The 14431-nt window shown below is 43.3% G+C and overlaps 1 protein-coding gene across 4 annotated transcripts in view; it reads right to left on the bottom strand.

Moving 5' to 3' along the window:
* The window catches only part of LOC122740550 (phosphatidylcholine:ceramide cholinephosphotransferase 1), a 276156-nt gene that overhangs the window by 174899 nt on the left and 86826 nt on the right, over nucleotides 1-14431 (bottom strand). The gene's annotated exons all lie outside the window — the stretch shown is intronic.

The following is a 14431-nucleotide window of genomic DNA, read 5'->3' as shown; positions in this document are numbered from 1 at the left end:
CCAGAGAATCTGAGAGAGGGAAAAAAAAGTCCGGGGGCGGGGGTGCTGTGAGAGGGAGAGTCAGAGAGAGATGTGGAAGGGAGGAGAAAAATATAGGTGAAGAGAGAGGGACAGACAGAGACAGACAGAGAAAGATGGGGAGGGAAGAAGAGAAGAAAAATGCAGGTGAGAGAAGAAAGAAAGAAAGAAAGAAAGAAAGAAAGAAAGAAAGAAAGAAAGAAAGAAAGAAAGAAAGAAAGAAAGAAAGAAAGAAAGAAAGAAAGAAAGAAAGAAAGAAAGAAAGAAAGAAAGAAGGAAGGAAGGAAGGAAGGAAGGAAGGAAGGAAGGAAGGAAGGAAGGAAGGAAGGAAGGAAGGAAGGAAGGAAGGAAGGAAGGAAGGAAGGAAGGAAGGAAGGAAGGAAGGAAGGAAGGAAGGAAGGAAGGAAAGAAAGAAAGAAAGAAAGAAAGAAAGAAAGAAAGAAAGAAAGAGAGCACACTGGAGATCAGATCTATGGAGATTCAATGTTCACATGTGTCTAGACCATGGAAGTCAGAAGACCTGGGTTCAAATGCTCATTCAACCTGTATGACCTTGGTCAAGTTAACATCCCTCTCTGGACCTCACTTTTCTTGAGCTGTAAGCCCCTCCCATTAGAATGTGAACACTCTGAGGACAGGGATTGTTTCATTCTTTGTACTTAAATCTCCAGTGCCCAGCACAGTGTTTTATACCCAAATACCTGGGACTCCTTCATCAGGGGTCAGCTAGCCATCAGCATAGCCTCCTGCCAGGATGTCAACAAAGCTGGTGCCCCAAGATGTGTCTGCTCTCCCTGAGCCCCAAATCTGGCATCTTTGCTTCAGGCTTTAAACCACTTCAACTATTCTGAGCTGGGTCCTTTGAGACCAATTCTCTGAAGAGTTTATTCTGAGAAATCCACCTGATAGCGAAACTTAAGGTCTCTGGAAAAAAAATCAACAACAAGGATTTCTGAGGTGGCTTTGAACTTGGTTTAAAAAAAAAAGAGCAAGCTCTTTACATGGTAACAAGGAATTGGAAGTTGAAGGGGTGCCCATCAATTGGGGAATGGCTGGACAAGTTGGGGTATATGAATACAATGGAATATATCTATGTATATGTATATAGATATATAGATATAACCTATATCAGATTACCTGCTGTCTAGGGGAAGGGGGAGGGAGGGGAGGGAGGGGAGGGAGGGAGAAAAATCTGAAATTGTAAAGCTTGTATAAACAAAATTGAGAACTATCTTTACATGTAACGGAAAAAATAAAATATCTTATATGTAAAAAATATATATATAAAAAAATAGAGCAAGCTCGTTTGGGTAAAAATGGCACTATTCAGTGTGTTTTTTTTTTTAAAAACCTGGTTTTTAAGTTCCTTGAAAAAAACCTACAAACTGATTTTTTAAAAAAATATTCACCAACTAAAGGTCAACGAAAAATCTGGCAACATTCAAAGATGGAATATTTGCCAACTATCGGTCAGAACTAATAGAAGAATTTTTCCAGCGTCGCTGACATGGACCTATATGGTGTAGAAGGGACTCTTGTTTCTCGGTTTCCTTTCTTTCTCTTCTATAATCCATATGCCACAAGTTAATACTCCAAAGGCATAGTCACTCTCCTGCTCATAGCCTTCACTGGCTCCCTATTACCTCAAGCATAAAACAGCTCAGCCTGGCATCTCTGCAACGTTCCACCACCTAGCTCTTCTTGTTGTTCAGCCACATCTGACCCCATTTGGGGTCTTCCTGGCAAAGACAATAGAGTGGTTTGCCATTTCCTTCTCTGGCTCATTTTACAGATGAGGAAAGTGAGGCTATTGGGTGAAGTAACTTGTGTCTGATGCCAGATTTGACCTCAGGAAGACCTGGCACTCTGTGCACTAAGGTACCATCTACCTGCCTTCAATCTAGCTCTAGGGCTACTTTTCTAGACCTCTGACATTATCCATCTTCTCTCACTCTATATTCTACCAAACCAGCTTAGCAGCTGTAATTCAAACTCAACATATCATCTCTTGACTCCACACCTTTGCAAAGGTGGAGCCTCATGCCTATATGTGGCCCCTCCTAGGATCTTTCTAAGTAGGGTATGATTCCAGGTGCTGGGCTCTTACACTCTGTCTCTCTACACTGTATCACCCAAGTGGAATGGAAGCTCCTTCAGGGCAGGGACTATTTTTTTTTTTACTTTGTATCCCCAGCTCTTGACACACAGAAATTGCTTAATAAACGTTTATTGAACTGAAGTGAATTTGATTACAGCCCTGTGACCCAGCCTGATTCTACCATTCTCCTTCCCATGTTTGCCCTAATTGGAACACATTCCTACTCTGAAAACCATGGCCCAAGGCCACACAGACAGAAAGTGGCAAATGTGGGACCAGAACCCAGCCCCTGACTTCTCATTAAGTATCCTTCCCATCTGCCTCCCAATAGGTCTTCACAAAATGTCCTTCCAATCCAAGTTATTTTGGTTTTCTTTTGGGGAGGGAGCAGGGTGGGGCAATGAGGGTTAAGTGACTTGCCCAGGGTCACACAGCTAGCAAGTGTCAAGTGTCTGAGGCCGGATTTGAATTCAGGTCCTCCTGAATCCAGGGTCGAAGCTTTATCCACTGTGCCACCTAGCTGTCCCCCAAGGCAGAATTTGAACTCAGGTCCTCCTGAATCCAGGATCAGTGCTTTATCCACTGCACCACCAAGCTGCTCCCTATTTTAGCTTTCAAGAAAAAGTAGTGGGGAGGGAGTGCAGAGCCATTGGCCTGTAGATTTAGGTCAGAGTCCCCACTTAAGGTGAGGCTCATATTAAGGTCACCGAGTGTTTGCCAGAAAGTCTCCAAGGATCCTTTGGAAGGAGCTCAGCTCCACTGAAGTCCAGGGAGCCAAGCGCCTTCCCTCCCCTCTGAATGGAGAAGTCCAGGGGTTAGTGGGTCCGCCTCGGCTTGTAAAAGGGAAAACTCCGACTCCTGTGAGCAGGAAGACAGAAACATGCTTCACCGACTTGGGAGGAAGACGTCCCACAAATACTTGGCTAGAAGCTCTGGAGACTTGGAGCTCAGCCCCTGCCACACCCTAAGTTAAAAGAGACTTTTCTGGGTTGTCTTGGGAATCTTCCACCTTTTCTAACATTGTTTCAAGCAGAAAACAAACTCCAAGTTCCAAAGGACGGACACAAGACCTTCAGGCCGCTGGATGTTGGTGCCCATGTTTACGTGGTGTTTTGTGGCACCCTGCATGTCCCAGTGACCCGGGTCATTCTAGGACAGGGGAAGAAAAAAGGGGTGTTTAATTTGGAGAAGAGAAGACTCAGAGTGACCTGAGAGTGGTTTTCAAGTATTTCAAGGCCTGACATCTAGGACTAGAGATTCCAGCTGTTCTGCTTGACCGTAGAGGGCAGAACAAGGACCAACCTCTCATCGTTACAGAGAGGCCAGTTTTCCTTTAGCTTCACAGGCTAACACTCAGAGCCACACCAGAGAGAAAGGCTGCCTCTCTCAGAAGGCAGGAGGGCCCCTCATGTCAAAGGCCTTCAAGCCACGGCCCCTTGTTAGCTCTGAAGACCAGACCAGCTTGTGGTTCCATGACACATGGGGGCCTTCATTCCACAGAACAGTGAATTCATGTAAGATGAGAAATCTCCTCTCTGGTGCCATAAGCCAGGATGCTGGCCAACCTGGAGCTATTTAACCAAGCCCAACCTTCCCACATCACTATCCACAGCTGGGTTTAATGGGATGCTGAGGAGCAGAGCTGGAAAGAAATGACCGAAGTCTGTCCCCAGGTGGAGTCTACAATCTAATGTGGGAGACAACATGCAAACAAACACATACGAACAAGCTCTAGAAAAAAAATAAATTAAAAATAGAAATTTTAAAAAAACAAGCTCTAGACAGGATAAATAGGAAATAATTAAAAGACAGAAAGTATCAGATTAAGCATGGGGAGGAAAGGCTTCCTTTAGAAGGTAAGAGTTCAACTGGGACTGACAGGAAGTCAGGGAAGTCAGAAAGCGGAACATTGCAGACATGAAGAACATGCAGAAAAAAACATCCTGTTCAAAGAATAGCAAGGGGGCCAGTGTTACTGGATGGAAGAGTTGGGGAGAGCAGGAAGGGATGAAAACTGGAAAAAGGGCGGGGGGCAGCTAGGTGGCGCAGTGAATAAAAGCACTGGCCCTGGATTCAGGAGTACCTGAGTTCAAATCCGGCCTCAGACATTTGACACTTACTAGTTGTGTGACCCTGGACAAGTCACTTAACCCCCCCACTGCCCTGCAAAAAAAAAAAAAAAAGAAAACTGGAAAGAGGGGAGCATGGGCTATAAAGGGCCTTGAACAGTGCCTAGCGCTGCCCAGCAGAGCCCAGAACAGACGGTGCTGCAGAAATGCCTACGGATCACCCCGTGCGCTGGCTCTGGTAGAGCCCATCTTTCCTTTCCTCTGTGGCAGTGTGGGCAATCCGGCCCCTGTCCTCTCGTGCCCACCCCATGCCTCCCCACCGTCCTCTAGGTGACCCTGAACTTGGGGCTTTGGAGTCTATGGAATTCCATGACTTGCACCATCAATGAAAGGATGCTGATGTGAAAAGGCTTTGTTTGGGGAGAAGCGTGGGATCGTTATGAGCCTGGCTCCATTTCCCAAAGGATGTCCAGCCCACTTGCTCTGTAAACCTCCAACCCCATCCTCACAAATTAAATCTTCAATCTCTCTATGCTGTTCTATTCTCTTCGCTGACCTCCATGTTGTCGCTCCAGCTGCCTTTCAGACATCTCAGGCTGAATGTCCAGTAGACATTTCAAACACAGTATGTCCAAGGGGGACTCGTTATCTTTCCCCCTAACCCGCCTTTCCAATTATGATCAAGGGCACCGCCATCTTCTCAGTCACCCAAGCTCCTCACCTGGGAGTCACTGGGAATGCCTCACTCTCACCGACCCCCCCCCAATCCAAACAGTTCTCAATGTCTATTGACTTCACCCTTACAGCTTCTCTCCAGTATGTGCCCCACCTTGTCCCAACACTGCTACCACCCTGGCACAGGCTCTGGTCACCTTATCCCTGGATTACTGCAATAGCTGCTGATACATCTGCCTGCTTCAAGTCTCTCCCCACTCCAGGTCTTCCTCCATTCAGCCCCCAAAGGGATTTTCCTAGAGAGGTCTGACCATGTCACCACACACCCACCCACACACACCCACACACCCCTTCCCCTACTCAATAAACTCCTCTAGAATCAAACACAGAGTCCTCTGGTATTCAATCAATAAACACTGTGAAGTCTCTACTATATACCAAGCACTGCTGGGCACCAGGAACTCAAAGACCAAAGTGAGACACCATCAAGGCCCTCATTTCTGCCCTTAGATTGTAAGCTCCTTGAGGACAGGGTCAATCTCCTGTCTTTTTTTGTATCTCCAGGGCTTAGTACACTGCCCGGCACATAGTAGGTGCTTAATAAATGTTTACTGAGTAATTGATTGTCAAAATAACCAAGAGTGAATCCACGTGCTTCTTGGGGTTCCTTAAAAAGTCAAGGGAAGTGAGGTAGTGAGGTGGTGCAGTGAATAAAATACTAGCCCTGGATTCAGGAGGACCTCAGTTCAAATCCAGTCTCAGACACTTGACACTTACTAGCTGTGTGACCTTGGGCAAGTCATTTAACCTTCATTGCCTCACCAAAAAAAAAAAAGTCAAGGGAATTCAAGGTAGGCCCCCAGTATGTGGGGTGGGGCAATCTTATGGGAGAAGAATAGCAAGAGTCGCGTGGAACAAACATCCATGGATTCACTGCAGTGGACACCATGAGATCACAGAACTGAAGTATCAGAGAAGTGCCCTCAAAGAAACAACAAAACATGCTTCATTTAACCTCAGAAAAAGGAGCATGAAGAGACTACCTTCCTAAGGAAGGGCCAGGATGCCCTCCCTGTCTGCCAAAGGCATCTGGCGTCATTTGGTTCATAAAACAGAAAACTACTTTATGAGCCAGCACAGCTCTGAAACCAATATCAAGATGGCCAAAAGGATGATCTGTCCTATTTGTTGATTCACAGCTCTATCATTCAAGGACTGTAAAAATCCTGAAAAGGAGAGATGGACTGACAGCACCATCCTAGCTCGAACCACAAACAATAACAAGGGGTTGTCCTGACCCACATACTACAGAGGAACGAAGACATCGAGAAAAGTGAAGGATTCAGAGGAAACCAGGGATTGGCCAAGAGCCAGGAGTCTGGGACAGCAAAAGCTTGAAACTCAGCCAGCAATGAGACTAAGCTCCAGCCTAAGGGGAGGAAATGGCCCAAGAAATGCTGCAGAAAGGAGCCCGAGAGTAATGCCAATGGAAATGAGGTTGACGATCTCAGCCTTGGTTACCTGCTCTGTGTATGAGACTTCAAAACCTGATTGGAAAAGGTTTGGTGGGCATGCACACTGAAACAGCCTTCAAGATTCTTCTGCCTTCATAAGCTCACCTGTGACTGAGTTTGGCAGACATGGAGGGAGACACCAGCTACTCTATAGGCTGTAGAATGATGAATGGATGGATGGACGGAGAGATAGGCAGTGCAATTACACTGGGCTATGCAATCTGCAAAGCACTGGAAATACTTGTTCAGTCATTTTCAGTCATGTGTTGTTTTTTGTTTGGTTTGGTTTTTTTGGGTTTTTTGTGGGGCAATGGGACTTAAGTGACTTGCCCAGGGTCACACAGCTAGTAAGTGTCAAGTGTCTGAGGCCGGATTTGAACTCAGGTACTCCTGAATCCAGGACCGGTGCTTTATCCACTGCGCCACCTAGCTGCCCCAGTCATGTGTTTTTAAATTATTGTACTTAACAGGGTTTTTAAATATTATTTCTACTTATACATTAATAGCTATTGCACCCATTTTGGCAGTAAGCATTTATTGATTAATATGATATATTAATAAAGTACTGATCACATGGCAGTTAACACAAACAGAAAAGCCCCAGCTCCATGTCATCTCTCAGAGAGAGCATATGGCCTACAAACCTACTGTGGTCTAAGAGCACACACCAAGCAACATCGGGTCCAGGGAGCCAAGAATGCCAAGAAGATGGTGACCCCTGACCCTTGGGTGGTCTTGGCTTTTATCCTCTTTTGACAGAGGTGGGTCACTCTATATTGATCAAAGCTAACTGGTTAGCATCACTCAGTTCCACTGGTTGACGTGACTTGAGAGTGGTCCAAATTCAAATGAGCTCTACCTATGGCATAAGGGGGAAGTGTGCAAAAGCCTTGAGCCTAAGTTGCTGAAAGCAAAGGCCATCATCTAGGTGTAGTTTACTCCCATCAGTCCTTCAATGAGCTAGACAAAAGACTCTATCTCCCATCTCTACTGTACACCTGGGCTGGTCCCAAACCAGATAAAGTTCCTCAAGAACTGGACTTTCTAGGGTAAGGGGGGAGAGAAGAACTGAAACTGATCTGGATCCCCCCAAGAAGCTCATTATTATTTTCTCACAATCCCCCATATGATTAATTGAGGAACTATGTTTCCTCAGTGAATCAAGTTAATAATACAAATAATTTGCAAAGGGTTCTTAACTATGATAGTTAACAATGTGAAGGGGAATAAAAGAAAAAAAAAACTGAGCGACGCATTGACAGAACTAAAGGGGGCAGTCCCCTTTAGGAGGCAGGTCTTACAAACAGTGTATCCCACAGAGCAAAGGGGAAAAAAAAAAGAAAATGTCCACTTAAGTCTCTGCAAGTTTCATCTCCTACAAATGATTCTTGGGACATCATCTTGATGCAGCTCTGCATTCCAGGGGTGATCTCAGGTGTGATTGCAGAGAAGTCTTTCCCGGGTTCTTCAGATCCTTCCTCAGCTGGAAAATCTCCTACAAAACTGATCTTAACACAACTTCAAATAACTTTGTCAATAACCAAATCAAACAATGAAAGTTAGCTCAAGAACTTAAGTCTAATGGAATTTGGGACCTTTTAGAGATTTGACAATTATGGTTATCCTGTTGTTACATACAAAACTCACATACAAACAAACAAAAAAATTAGGACCCAATTTTTTTTTACTTAACATTATTTCAATCTCCCATCTGGAGGATGAGATTCTCACTAAAGAATTTTATAAGATATACTCCAATACAAAATCAAAATCAAATAAAAGTTGTCAGATTAGCTTCGGTAGCAATAACCTCTTATAAAAGCGGATGTCTCTTTAAGGCATTTGCAAAGGAGTCCACAAGTTATGCTGATATAACCTTCTTTAATACAGGACTAAGACCATTGTGATATTAACTAAGAAAAAGATTCATATCCTGGTTTCATCACTCTTTGCGTCATTTGCCTAATTATGCCCATGCCATTATGAGAAATTAAAGAATCTAACATGGGGGTAGCTAGGTGGCACAGTGGATAGAGCACCGGCCCTGGAGTCAGGAGGACCTGAGTTCAAATTCGACCTCGACACTTAACACTTACTAGCTGTGTGACCCTGGGCAAGTCACTTAACCCCAATTGCCTCACAAAAAAAATAAATAATAATCTAACATAGCTGGTAACAGATGTCAAGGCCAAATCCAATACTGTGTTCATCATATGACATCTGAGATGATTACAAAAGAGTAGGTAAGTAAACTATAAAGTAAGGGAGGATAAATCGTTCCCAAACTTCATGGCAGTTCTAGGCAAAAGTTTTCAGACAGCCTAGAGTACCGAGTCAGGCTCAAAGTTTGCTAGTTGGGATATATTTCCACTCCATGAGTCATATTGGGGAAATTAAGTCAGGAGAATCCTACCTCAGCCCTTGCTAAAGTCATTCTCCCAGCCTTTCCCATGACAATCCCCCACCTGTGATTCATACATGTAAAACCCCTTAAGGTTGCTGGCACCATGGCTCATTAGCTCAATACGCCAATAATTATACCTGGTAGTCAGACTCAGAATAATATCAATTAATAGACCCATAACGTCTTAAATACTAAATTCCAATAATTAACAATCAAGGATAATGATGATAGCAAAGAATGTGAATTTGCTTCTTGACTCAGGATATAGTTACAGCATACAACAATTCCAAATAATATTACAAATATATAATTATAATCACATATAAGGTAAATGATAATTTTGAATGATTAGCATTATTCATGACTACACAATCTCTAACAATATTAATAATTAAAATCACATTACCGCAGGAATCAATGTAATCTGTCCATGAATCCCTTATTTATAAGCTAAGTCTATATAATCCTCAATATATTCTTTTTCCATAGTGTATACTGGCAAGTTTTTCTCTTAGTGAAACGCTTCTAAAGTCAACAAATTTCATTTGTCTATGGTCTCACTGTATTGTTCTACACTCCTGCAAAATATGCCCTTGCCTTTTGCAGCAGTAACAAATTCGTGAAGGCTGGTGGCGAGTCTCAGCCACCTGAACTAGGTTCCTAGATATTTGTTTGTTTCTTTCTTTTGGTGAGGCAATCGGGTTAAGTGACTTGCCCAGGGTCACACAGTTAGTCAGTGTCAAGTATCTGAGGCTGGATTTGAACTCAGGTCCTCCTGACTCCAGAGCCAGTACTCTATCCACTGCGCCACCTAGCTGCCCCTCTAGATGTTTCTTGTACAGGAGTTAAAATACTTTGGATTGTGTTTGTTTCCTCAGGGGTTGTGGTGGTTAGCACTTGACCCTTGTTTTGCACCTCTTTATTCCGCTTAAGTTTCTCTTCTATTTTCTATTTTCTTTCCTTTTTTCTTAAGTAAGTCTCTTTTGTACTTCCTTCTCTACTTTCTCTCTTTTTCTTTTTTCTCTCTCTTCCCTTTCATTCCCCTCATATACATATGACACAATTTCTTTTATTCTTTCTGTGCTCAGAGGTATTCCATCCTGGACATTGCCTTTCAAAAAACCTCTTTATTTCTGGTAAAGATTGACTTACAAAATAACAACAAATGAAATGTGCATCTCTAGGATTTAATGGATCTTATCCAGTATATTGCTTCGCACTCTTTCATAATCTATCATAAAATCTATTCAAGGACCTTAACTTCCTGAGTTGTGCCTGGAAATTTTTGCAAATTATGTTCTGCAAGCACCTAATTCCATTGCTTTTAATAATGTTTCTCTTGCCTCTTTTAATTTATTAAAATGCTCAGGGAAATTGGGGTCCTAGTTAGGACCTTCTAAAGGTCAGAGTGTAAGCTGCCTTCCTTGTAGCTACTAAGGAATTTGCAGTTTCTATAATGTCTGCTCTTTCTCCTGGGGAAAATATCATTTGCATGAGATCTGTTACATCACCTCAAGTTTCCTGGAATCTCCTAAAGATTACTTGAAAATGGCTTATAACTGTTGCTGGATCTTCATCAAATTTAGGGAAATCTTTTTTCCATGTACGTGGTTTCTCTTTTCTCTTGAAAACTAGATTCCCAGTTGTGATTGATTTCCAGGATACAAGGGGCTATTGAAGCCATGGGGGTGGCAGTGGCAGGGCACAATGACAGCACAGGGATCCAGCACCTCCACCCAAATAGCACGGTGAGGAGTAGGTGGAATCTGAGATATTGTCTCAGCCAAGGCAAGAAGAACAGGTGAGGCCACTTCAGGAGTGGGCTGAGCCTCAGCCTCTGGGAGGGAAATGGAGGCTGAAGAAAGGGGCGGGGCCGCTGCCTCCAGGAGCTCAGTAGCAGAGGTGGAGCAGGGTGTCACAGCTAGAGAATTGGGAAGAGGGGGAAATACAGCAAGTGGACAGGGGGTGGGGACAGAGGGAGTAGGATAGGTAAAACATGAAATACATGGAGCGGGGGTTTGAAAAAGGGAAGAGAAGAGGAAGATGAGTCCTGTGAGATGCCAGAGGAGTTGCGGCAAATTGGGAAGGTGGAAGCCCATCTGACACAGCTCGAGTTGGGGAGGCTGAGGGAGAAGTTGGGTAAGTGTTCCCACGCATGGTCAACCGGTCCGTTAATTTGCTTCAGAGACACCAATAAAACAATTCATTGGGAGTGATGAACCGCATGACTAATTCTAAATCCCTCCGTGTTTGATAATTAAAAGAACCCTACTTATGCCACAAATGTTCCCCTGAGAAGTTAAAATAAGTTTTATACCAGGTGTAACAACAGAGTTTAATAAGCTGCTTCTTTCATTCCTGCTTTGACTAGTAAAGTGCTCTTATCCCATTTTATAAGTTTTTTGCCTAAGGGGGCTCTTTGGGGGTTCATATATCTTACTGTGTCATTCTCCATTATATGTAACTTGGGGGGAGAGCAGGGGGGCCGGGCCATGACGGTTAAATGACTTGTCCAGGGTCACACAGCTAATAAGTGTCAAGTGGCTGAGGCTGTATTTGAACTCAGGTTCTCCTGAATCCAGGGCCAGTGCTTTATCCACTGTGCCACCTAGCTGCTCCCATCATATGTAACTTAAAATCACCCTTTCTACACAGAAAACCTAACAGAATCTTATCAATTTAATCTGTAAAAAGATTTGAGCTTGGTTTGTTAAGGCAAAAGCCTCAAATCTTCTCAAAAAGGCTTTTCCCCTTCTCTCCCTGTTTGTGCTTAGAAAGCCAAATCAGACTGGGAGTAAAATTCCCCAAATACTTAGACAGAAAGAGGCGTAAAGAGGCATATGAAAACTTAAGAGATAGGCTTAGACATACAAACACAGAGATTCTTACCCAGATTGATTTAAAGATCAAAATCAGAAGTTTCGGGATTCAAAATACCTTTCGAGGTTTGCCAAACTGTGTTTTTTTTAATTATTGTACTTAGCTGGGTTTTTAAATTATTATTTCTACTTATACATTAATGGCTATTGCACCCATTTTGGCAGTAAGCATTTATTGATTAATATGATATATTAATAAAGTACTGACTATGTGGCAGTTAACACAAACAGAAAAGCCCCAGCTCCATGTCATCTCTCAGAGAGAGCATATGGCCTACAAACCTACTGTGGTCTAAGAGCACACACCAAGCAACATCGGGTCCAGGGAGCCAAGAATGCCAAGAAGATGGTGACCCCTGACCCTTGGGTGGTCTTGGCTTTTATCCTCTTTTGACAGAGGTGGGTCACTCTATATTGATCAAAGCTAACTGGTTAGCATCACTCAGTTCCATTGGTTGACATGACTTGAGAGTGGTCCAAATTCTCTACCTATGGCATAAGGGGGAAGTGTGCAAAAGCCTTGAGCCTAAGTTGCTGAAGGCAAAGTCCATCATCTAGGTGTGGTTTACTCCCATCAGTCCTTCAATGAGCTAGACAAAAGACTCTATCTCCCATCTCTACTGTACACCTGGGCTGGTCCCAAACCAGATAAAGTTCCTCAAGAACTGGACTTTCTGGGGTGAGGAGGAGAGAGGGACTGAAACCGATCTGGGTCTCCCCAAGAAGCTCATTATTAATAATTATTTTCTTCCAGTCATGTACAACTCTTGTGGTCCCACTTGGGGTTTTCTTGGCAGAGATACTGGAGTGCTCTGCTATTTCCTTCTCCAGCTCATTTTACAAATGAGGCAACTAGGGTTAAGTTACTTGCCCAGGGTTGCACAGCTAGTACCAACCACCACATTTGAATTCAGGAAGATGTCTTCCTGACACTAGGTCTGGCTCTCTGTACACTATGGCGCCACCTAGCTGCCACAGGGAATACAAATACAAGTTTAAAAGTCCCTGCCCTCAAGAAATTTCCACTCTAATGGGGAAAGACCACACACAAAAAGGGAGCTAGCTAAAAAAATCAGAGGAGGGGAGGGCTATAACTGAGAAAGGACATGGGCTGGCTAGTCCAGCACTCAAGAAAGTGGCTTGAATGAACTCTCAAGGGCTGGCTTCATGCTTCTTCATATAGAAGTCCAGTCAAGACATGGCCAAAATGCCAAACCTGAACAGAATTCATCAAAAGCCAATGAACGGATCAGAGGCAGAGATGAAAGGCCTCTCGAGACAGTGTAAGAGCAGGAAACCATGCTAAGTTAAATAAGGGGGTGGGGGCTGCCTCCCCACCAAATACCTTTTCTATTCTCATTTAGTGTGGCATTTTCCCACCATTTTCTCACCTCATCTGAAATGCTACCTTTAAGAGATTCACTCCTAACTCTGTTTAACCAATCCCTGTTTTAAAATACAAATATCCCAGAACAGACAGTCAGTCACTTACACTTTAGTGTGAATGAGTTTGATCTGCTTGCTCTCCTTGGGAAAAAAAGTCTAATAGGTAAGGCCAAATCATTGATCCAATACATCACAAGTGACCTAATATTTGAGATAGACTAAGTCACTTATTTTGTAAAGTGGTATATGAGTGTCGTGGAATATTATTGTGCTATAAGAAATGACAAGCAGGATGGTTTCAGTAAAACCCAGAAAGACTTAACACAAACTGATGCAAAGTAAAGTGAGCAGAATCAGAACATCGTACACAGTAAGAGCAATATTGTAATGATGAAGAACTATGAATGACTTAGCTATTCTCAGCAATACAATGATCCAGCACAATCCAAAAGGACTTAATGATGAAGCAGACTATCCACCTCCAAAGAAAGAACTGATATAGATGGAACACAGACTGAAGCAGGCTATTTTTCACTTTCTTTCATTCTTTTTCTTTTATTTGAGTCTTCTTCTAGAAAATGACTAATATGGAAATGTTTTTACATGATTTCACATGCATAACCTCTATCTGATAGCTACCAAAAGGGTGGGGGGTAATTTGGAACTCAAAATTGTTTTAACATGTAATTGAGAGACAAAAATAAATATTAAAAAGAAAAAGATAAGTGACCCAAGAAAGAACAGCTAATATGGCTTCCTGCTTTGGGGGAGGGGTCAGGGGGAGGGGAGAGACACAAGTCTGCAGAGCCACTTCCTCCAGGTCCCAAGAGAAGATAAATGGTTCTGTGGGTGGCTATACTAGGGCTAAACCATCCATCTCAAATCCTGCCCCTGTCCCTCCTCCCCAACAACAGAATAGACTAAGAGTCTTGAGAAAGGGGAAACCAGGACGGGAGGATCATTTTAAAGAGGGCAAGAATCTGCTGTCAGGAGAAAAGATAATTTTTAAAGCTTCTGGGGGGAAAAAATATCTGCCAACCCAAGACTTGCCCATGTCCAGCCTCATCCTTGAGGGCTGAGGGAAGAGGAAGGTCGATGCCCTCATGTTAACACACAATCTCCACCCTGACTTCCTCGAGCACTCAGAAGCAAGAAATAGAAACAGAACATAAAGGGCAAAGGAAAATTAAATTGAATCACATTTAGTCAAATCAAGGAAACGGCTTGTCACTTTAAAATGCAAACTGTAAAAAAAAAAACAACAAAAACACCACCATAGAGAAAGAAAAAGGATCAACTCCCTCTACTCCCCCCCCACACACACACACCACTGCCCCCCCTCTCAAGATCCAAGAGCTGAAATGGGATGGGGGAGGAAGGAGGGAGGG

This window comes from Dromiciops gliroides, chromosome 2 (assembly GCF_019393635.1).
Source record: "Dromiciops gliroides isolate mDroGli1 chromosome 2, mDroGli1.pri, whole genome shotgun sequence".
Taxonomy (NCBI): domain Eukaryota; kingdom Metazoa; phylum Chordata; class Mammalia; order Microbiotheria; family Microbiotheriidae; genus Dromiciops; species Dromiciops gliroides.
Note: the sequence above shows the minus strand (reverse complement) of the source record. Positions and strands in the feature narration are given on the sequence as shown.